General features: G+C 38.9%; 1 pseudogene; it reads left to right on the top strand.

Moving 5' to 3' along the window:
• Positions 1 to 6,182: 6,182 nt before the first annotated feature.
• On the top strand, positions 6,183 to 7,127 carry LOC105745756 (olfactory receptor 52R1-like; annotated as a pseudogene).
• The last annotated feature ends 1,869 nt before the right edge of the window (positions 7,128 to 8,996 follow it).

Here is an 8,996-nt window from a genome sequence, read left to right as displayed (position 1 = left end):
AAATGGACATAAACAATTACTTTGCAATCAACAATAAAAATAAAAGTCCTTAATTACAATGTCAGCCTGACCTGAAAATAACAAAACCTTTAAAATTTCATAAACCTGAAGTCCTTAAAAAGAAATTGTATCCTTTACTTTTTTTATGTTGATGTATTTAAGAGTGGCATGAATTTTATGACTGATATCTGCCATGCAAAGATTCATATAAACCTAGAGTGATGATTAGGTTAATGTGTCAATTTTGCCAGGTAATTGTGCCCAGTTGTTTGGTCAAGCAAGCACTAGGCTAAGTGTAATACAAGGACATTTTTGGACTTTAGTCACCAGTGACTTTACTGCACAGATAGCTGATTATTCCGAATTTAATCAGGGAGGTTGTTCTCAGCAATGAGTGACGCTTTATTCAATCAGTTGAATGCCTAAAAGCGGAAGTGATTTCAGCATTCAGAGAGGATTTCCAGGCTCTTTTTTGGACAGCCAACATCTCCCGGACACTCATCAAGGTCTTCATTAGACTTTCATAGGGCTCTGGTTTGTAGTCTGTGCAGAACTTGGACTTGTGTATCCCCATGGTCACGTGAGAGACTCTTATAAAATCACATACCATTGACAGATATCTCCTGTTGATTCTGTTTCCCTAAAGAACCATGACTAATACACCTAGTAAACTCAGTAGCTTTGGATGTTTTGTTTTTTTTTTTCCCCTTTAAATGCATGATTGGCTTTTTAAGTTTTGAGGTATGTCTTATGAGGTCTGACTGATTTCTACTCTTTGAAAATATATTTTTTCTTGCTTTTGTAATTTTTTTCTTAAATCTTCCTGTCACCTCATATATTAGGGAATGCTGAGAGAAAATGAATAACAGAATACATCAGGACCCTATACAGATATTTTTAAGAGAGATAATTCTGAGTAGGCCCTAACTGTTCAGATAAAATGAAGGAGGCCTTCCAGATTCCAGTTCAAAGGTGACTATGGCAAGACCACCATCTGGGAGGGCTTTGTTACTCTATAGTATCACCCACACAACAGAGGGGACCCTTAGAGCCATACCACCTCAGTACTTACTGTTTCCATTCCTTTATCAGACTCATATTCCTTGTATGTACATATTCATCTGTGTACACACTGTCAGATATGCATCAAGGCACACACCTTCTTGAGCATGTTCAGTGCGCTTGTACTTACAGAACTACAATATTACATTAAATATTCATACACTAATGTAAATGATTATTCAAAATTACACATACACACAAGCTTATACACACATATATGCACACTTCCAATCAAACCTAGACTCTTACACACAAACACAGTAATATCCCTCTCAGATACACGTCAACATCCTTGACGCATCAATACCCATTCACTTTGTATGAAATATGCCTTCAGTTCTAAAGGCACATACTCTGAATGACAAAATATTCATACACACAGATAAATTATACTCCTGCTATGTAAAAAAAAACACATCCTCACATGCATATTCAATTACCTGCCTTTGTGTTTGTATATACAGAGGGGAGAGGAAAGTTAGGGGTTAATGGTTTAGTTCACTGTCTCAGAGGTAACCTGCACCAGGGTGAGGTAATGGGGCTCAGGAAGAGGGAGAGAGCTAATGATTGGGGGAAGGGAAAAGCCAAATTCAGTCCTTTAAATAGACCACAGCTTGGGACTCTGTTGAAAGCTGAATACAAGGAGTCACTGAGAGCTGTTTTTATGGTCATGCCTAGATTGGTCAGAGATAGGACTGAGGTCACAGCTGGTGTTTCCCTGTGTACCAGGCCTCTCTGCCTTGCTGCAGAGCAGCAGGACTCAGAATGGCTGCAGGAAACAGAAAACTGTGCAGAAAGGCATAACTCACTGTAATCTGGAGATCCTTGGTGACTGACCTTCAGTCTGAGAAAAGGAGAAGATTCACCGATGAACGGTGCCCTCCTGGGAGACCCTATAAATGTAGGAAGGCAGCTGCCCTATATCACCTCTGCACAAGAGCTGGATTCTGAACCCCGTCCTTTTCCAACATCACTGCTCTACTACACCTTAGTGTTAAGCACCCCTAAGTGAGAGAACAAAAACTGAATTTCCCAGAAGCTATTCCTTAGCAAGATCTCAGTCCATTTCATAATTTCTCCTTTCTCTGGCTTGATCAAACTTGCTAAAGGGGTGGAAAGAACTGTTTCCACATGATGGATGAAATAATCAAAACCCTGCAGAGCCAGTGAGTGCTATTGTTGGGCTCAAACCCATACCTCACAGATAAAAACTGAGCTCACTTCAGGTTGAGAACATAGTTCTGGTAACCTTATTTTATGTATCAAACACTATAGTGAGTTCCCTCAAGTTTCATTTTATTTTGAGGTACAGGAAAATAGAATCTGAAGTTCAGGGTGTGGTAACTCTACTTAAAATATTTGAAAAGGATTATTAAAATTTTCAAATCTCCATATTCACCATACTTGAAAGAGTGCTTGTTAGTGAGAAACTCAAAGAACATATATTTAATAGCAGTGAAGGGGAGGAAGGAGTGTTTATACAGAGAGGGAATTATCCTATTCTTCCATGTCCTACTTCATAAGGAATATGTTTCCAAAATTCAAACCCAAAGGAGACCGATAACCTGGGTTATTCCCTAGTTAGGCTGTAGAAAACCTCACACTGGACATGAGTCATTGAAAAAGGGCTAACACCTGACCCACTACATGTAACTGGTATCCTTATCTCTGCTCATCCCTGGTGGGTTCATATGGCTGTGAGGAAAGAAAGACCAGGGGTTTTCTGGTACTGAGGTGACCAGAACTTGTGGGAAACAGGGGAAAGAGCAGAGAGGGGAGAGGTTACCCGCTGGAGCCTCCATCTTCCACTTCAGAGTTAAGTCCCAGTCAGTGCTGCTCCTCCATCATCCACCCAAGGAAGAAAACTCTGAGAGAAGAAAGTAGGGCAGGCAGCATGGAATGATTATGCTGGGATGCATCTCTGCCTTGGGGGAACAGCCATGGTTGAATCTGGGGTACAGATAGAGGGGATGGGAGAGACTGGCTGTTGAAGGGAGCTGCAGAATACAGGTAACTGAACCTGGGCTGGAAAAGATTCATCACCTTTAAAAGAGGATAAAACAGATGGGTCTTCCTTTACATCCATGGCAGAAGCTGATAAAGATACCCACCCCGAGAAAGCAGTCCTTCCCCAGAAATGCCAGGGGCTCAACCTGGAGGCTATCCTAGAGACATCCAGTCCCATGAAGGAGGGGAGTACGGCATCCAGAGGCAGGGGCCCTGGGTGCAAATGCATAGCTGTCTCTGACATAGGATTTATGTGTGCAACTACCCTTCTTACCAGACTTAATCATTTCTGCTTTACCTAACCAGACTGGAGTCCAATCACTCTCCAGCAGAGGCAGCAGAGTATACTATTGGCAGCACTGGCTGTGGAGTCCTGCACTATGATATTACTTTATTACGTAACCTCAGGGCAAGTCACTTAACTCTTCTGAGATTATTTTTCTCATTGTAAAATGAGGAAAAAGGGAAGCAGTCTTAGCCCAGTGGTTAGGGCATCCGTCTACCACATGGGAGGTCCGCAGTTCAAACCCTGGACCTCCTTGACCCGTGTGAAGCTGGCCCATGCGCAGTGCTGATATGCGCAAGGAGTGCCAGGGGTGTCCCCCACATAGGGGAACCCCACGCGCAAGGAGTGAGCCCCGTAAGGAAAGCCACCTAGCGCGAAAGAAAGTGCAGCCTGCCCAGGAATGGCGCTGCTCACACAGACTCAGCAAGATGATGCAATAAAAAGAAACAGTGTTTCCCTTCAACAAAAAGAAACAGAGATTCCATGCGGCTGACAACAACAGAAGCAGACAAAGAAGAAGATGACGCAGCAAATAGACACAGAGAACAGACAACTGGGACTGGGGGCGAGGCAAGATAAATAAATAAATAAATCTTAAAAAAAAAAGAACTGAAAATAAAAGATAACAAAAAATAAATAAAATGGATTGAAAATTCAAAAAAAAATAAAAATAAAAAATAAAATGAGGATACAGAAGGTTTTGTTTTTATTTTTGCTGTTGTTTCTTTCTTTTTTTCTTTTATTATTATGGGGGAAGGGTATCAAACCCGGGACTCTTCTGTGGGAAGCTGGTGCTCAAGCACTGAGCTATTTAGGCTACCCTGAGTTAGTTTCTTCATTTGTTTGATGTCTTTTGTTTTAGGAGGTACAGGGGATTGAACCCGGGATCTCAAAAGTGAGAAGCAGGCACTCAACCACTTTAGATACATCTGATCTCCAAGATTTTATGGGTGTTAAAAACAAAAAATATTAAAAAATAGAACAATGCTGCAACAAGAAATAATCAGAGATTATTATAGACTTGGAGAAATTTTATCCTTAGCTGCCATCTCTACCAGTGCCTGAGGTAGGAAGGGGGATGGTCAAAGTATATCCTCCAAGGTGCCCCTGAGCCTCTGGAGCTGTGTGTTCACAAGTGGAGAGGACACAGGGGGCAAAGGGCAAGTAGAAAGGACGACTCTGGTTCATACAGAGTATTTGAGACTTTTTTAATGTCCAGGTCAGGCAGGAGGGGATATTATAGACAACTAGGACTCAGATAACTCGTGTTCTCAAATTTTCTCCATACCCTTGTTATTAGTATATGTTTTGAATAATACTCTAGCTACTACCCAGGTGGAAAAAGGGCCTGGTTTAGAGCAAGACTGATCAAATCTAGGCCCCATTTCCCTTGTACCATTACAATTCATTATAAACCAAAAAATAATGTTTCTATGGAAAAATCAGAAGGTGGGTAGGCCTATATGGAATTTTGAAGAAACATTCTTCTGAAAATATAGTTCTCTGTTTCTCACCAAAGTTTATTTGTTAAAAATGATTTGAAAGGTTCATCTTCTTCCCTAGATGTTTCTTCTCTGGAGGAAATGAGAACAAAAGCTTTTAAGCAAACACTCAGGACAACTGAGAGTAAATACTGGAAAGATGCTGGTAAGACACACATGAGCTGCTGTGCCATCGACTCAGAGAGAGGGGACAGTCACCAAGAGGATCAGACAATGGGATCCATCCATGCCAAGCAAGGAGGCGGGCAGAGGGACCTTCCCAAAGTCATTCTCTGGCCTGTAGGGCAACCACTGGTAAGAGAAATTAACATAAATCTCCTGTGGGCCTGAAATCATAATGATGTCTGAAGAGCTGCCCATAGCTTTCAGGACATTTTCATATACAGTGCATTGTCACTGAGTAATGTCATTTTCACTGAATAATGTCATTTGTTTATTAATTGCTTCTGTAAATGCCTATTGAATTTCTGTACCAAGCGCACAGGTGCTAAAGAGTATGCAGGTTTATAGGCTGAACTCTTGAAAATTTATTATCAATGATAGGATTGGAAAGCTATAACTAAATTCAGCTTTCCTCAATAAACTTCCTAGAATAGAATAACCATCATGCATTTATGTGTTGTCTGAGGCTGCTTTTGCTTTGCAATGACAGAAATGACCATTTATAAAAGAGACGGTATGGGCCACAAAGCCTAAAGATTTTTACAAAAAAGAATTTTTACTGAATCCCTTATCTAGGAAATGCTTCAGAATAAAAATAATAGGTTGAATTATAGTTATACAATTGGTCAGTCAGTAAATTCTGTAGACTGTCTTTAAGTCTAAGCTAACTCAACAATACTGCATATACTCAAAAGTGCTTTGAATCCATGTTTTCCAAACCTACTTCTTACCCTGCAAAGTTATACATGTAAACAGTTTAAACAACAGATGAAAAGAAGATCCTATAGAAATTGCTTGAACAGATAAGTGCTTAGTTCTAAAGAATAAAAGCAAGCATTACTATGACATTATATGTTAAGATGGTTTTTATTTAGCAGATTCTCTTTCAAGAAAATAGTAATTCTTACAAAAAATTAAACTTCAACTTATATATTTTGATGCAATTTTTCAAGGAAATAAATATGAGTAAAGTATAAGGGGTAGCGTCATTTGAAAAATCATATTAAAACAGTTCAAATCATCCAGTTTATCATTAAATCCAATTACTACATTACTCAATTACCCTAAGTGAAAGACTTGTAACAAATCATAAATAATTGCTTTGAGTTTATCACCTGCAGAAGTTAGTATCTCCCAACAGTGAATGATTTAGCTATACCCTGATGTTGGCCACCAGGAACAGCTCTTCATATCCCGTATACTTTACTCTGCTCGGAATCCCAGGACTTGAGAATTCCCACTTCTGGATTGCTTTTCCATTCTGTGCTATGTATGTTGTTGCTATATTGAGCAATATCACTGTCCTTCATATAATCCGAACTGACCACATGTTCCATGAGCCCATGTACCTCTTTCTTGCTATGTTGGCACCCACTGACCTGGTCCTCTCCTCCTCAATCCAACCTAAAATGTTGGCCATACTCTGGTTTTGTGCTCATGAGATTGAATACATGCCTGCCTCATCCAGGTGTTCTTCATCCATGCCTTCTCTTCTGTGGAGTCTGGGGTGCTCATGGCCATGGCCTTGGACCGCTATGTGGCTATCTGCTTTCCACTGCGCCACTCCAGTATTCTGACCTCATCTATCGTGGGCAAACTGGGGGCAGCTGTGATGATAAGAGGGGTGCTGTGGGTGAGTCCCTTCTGCCTCATGGTCTCCAGAATGCCCTTCTGCAACAACCAGGTCATCTCTCAATCATACTGCAAGCACATGGCTGTGTTGAAGCTGGTGTGTGCTGACGCTAGAGTTAATCATACATATGGGCTTGCTGCAGCTTTCTCTGTTGTTGATTTTGATATAATTTGTCATCAGTATCTCTTATGTCATGATTCTGCAAGCTGTGCTGCAGTTGCCCTCAGGCGAAGCTCAGCTCAAGGCTTTTGGCACATGTACTTCCCATATCTGTGTGATCTTAGCCTTTTTTATCCCAGCCCTCTTTACTTTCCTTACCCATCACTTTGGCCATCATGTGTCCCAAGTTGTACACATCATGTTTGCTAATCTCTATTTAATCATACCTCCCATGTTCAACCCCATCATCTATGGATTTGAAACCACACAGATCCGGGACAGAGTTATCCAGGGATGTTGTGGAAAATATCCCTGAGCCAAGGGTCACAGCATCACCACCACTCTAATCACCACTTTGTTCTGGGGAGTGAATGTGGAAATGTGCCAGGACATCTCATATTCCTTTAAACTCATCTCTGTGAACAAGTGGCCCCAGAGGTTGGCAACCCTCCTATGGCAAGAGAAACAATTTTTAGGCCACGCAGATAGAAAATGATGTCAGTGGCCAATATGTTCTGATGCAGAGAGATGTGGTTGATTTAAAAACTGTATTGGCATAATTCTTCATCAGAAAAGAATAAGAAAAGTATTTTCATCTATCAAATTAGTGAATATGTTTTAAAATGTCTTTTTACACAGGCGTTTTCTTCACTGTACAGAGGAGTTCGTACAGCATTGTTTAATGACTTCAGATATTTGCATGAAGGCAATTAGAAAGTACATGTATAATTCCTAATCTTTGAATCACTCTAGGAATAGATTTGAGGGGGATAAAAGTATACCATATGCATAAAATAATTCTTTAAAATAATAAAAACAGGAAATGATTCAAATGTTGATCTATATGAAAGCAGAAATAGCAATGCACAATTGAATATCAGGTGTCACTTAACTATTCTATTCATCAAGGGTGTCTAAAGATGTGAAAAATGATCATGATATAATATTAAACAAAAAAGAAAAAAAAGACAATTGCCCATTTTATTTGATGCCAATTTTAAAAAGGATTACATATGCTTAGTAAAAAATTGTGAAATTCATCCAAATTTTAATAATACTTAGGGTAGTGAGATTTGTGACATATTCATTTAGTTTTTACATTTACATGTTTGTAAAAATTATCTGCACTTAAAAGATGTTTCATTTTAGGATGAGAAAAATAATTTTAAAAATAACAAAAATGTATAAAAGAGGTTAACTCAGTACCAAAGCCCAGGTGAGTGGAGTGGGCAATCCGAGAGGATGAAGGACTCTGGAATAGATTAAGTTCCACAAATACTTGAAAATTGAGAGGTAAAAATTGGTGTCAGAATCACAACTTCTTGACACTGTGAACCATGAGGATTAAATGAACTGAAATGTTGATCTCTCTTCTCCAAAATTTACTGATTCACAAAGGAAATGGAATTCTGAATGAAACGGAGATTTTGTGAAAAAATGAGGAAGAACTTTCTCTTCTGAATATAACTGTTATACGGTTAAGGTGATGGAAAAGTCACTAGATATATTAGCTTCCCTAATATTCACTTCCTTTTTTTCTTTCTTCTTTTTATTTTTAGAGCAGCATTAAATTTACAGAAAAGTTACGCAAAAAGTACAGATAATTTTCATAACTCCCCCTCCATATACACATAGTGTCCCCTATTATTAGCATCCTACATTAGTTTGGTACATTTGTTACAATGATGGACCAATATTGAAGCATTGCCACTAACCAAAGTCTATAGCTTATATTATGGTTTACATTTTGTGCTGCACATTCTTCTAGGCTTTGACAAATGTATAATGTCATGTATCCATCTTTACAGTATCAAACTGTTTCCTGCCCTAAAAATGTCCTGCGTCCCACCTGTTCTTTTCTGCTCCTCCCCTCATAACCACTATTTGTATTTTTCTGTTTTAATCTAATTTTTTGTGAAAGGACACAAAATGAAGTTTAAGCCTTAGCTTTTAAAGAATATTATGGGTTATGTACTCTATTATCCCATCTAATTTACAGACATAAAATGTACTATAACCTGTTAGAAGTATCGTTAACCTGAAGCCTGCTTACAAAGAGAGGTAGCTAAAACAATATAAATACAAATTTAAAAATCATTTTAAAGCATGAACACACATGCTTTCAATTTTTAAATGTTGTTAACTTTCAATATATTTCTGAAACCTCATAATTTTAAATTGGCAT

This window comes from Dasypus novemcinctus, chromosome 10, assembly GCF_030445035.2.
Source record: "Dasypus novemcinctus isolate mDasNov1 chromosome 10, mDasNov1.1.hap2, whole genome shotgun sequence".
NCBI classification, from domain to species: Eukaryota; Metazoa; Chordata; class Mammalia; order Cingulata; family Dasypodidae; genus Dasypus; species Dasypus novemcinctus.
The sequence above is the reverse complement of the archived record's forward strand: the minus strand, read 5'-3'. Positions and strand labels throughout refer to the sequence as shown.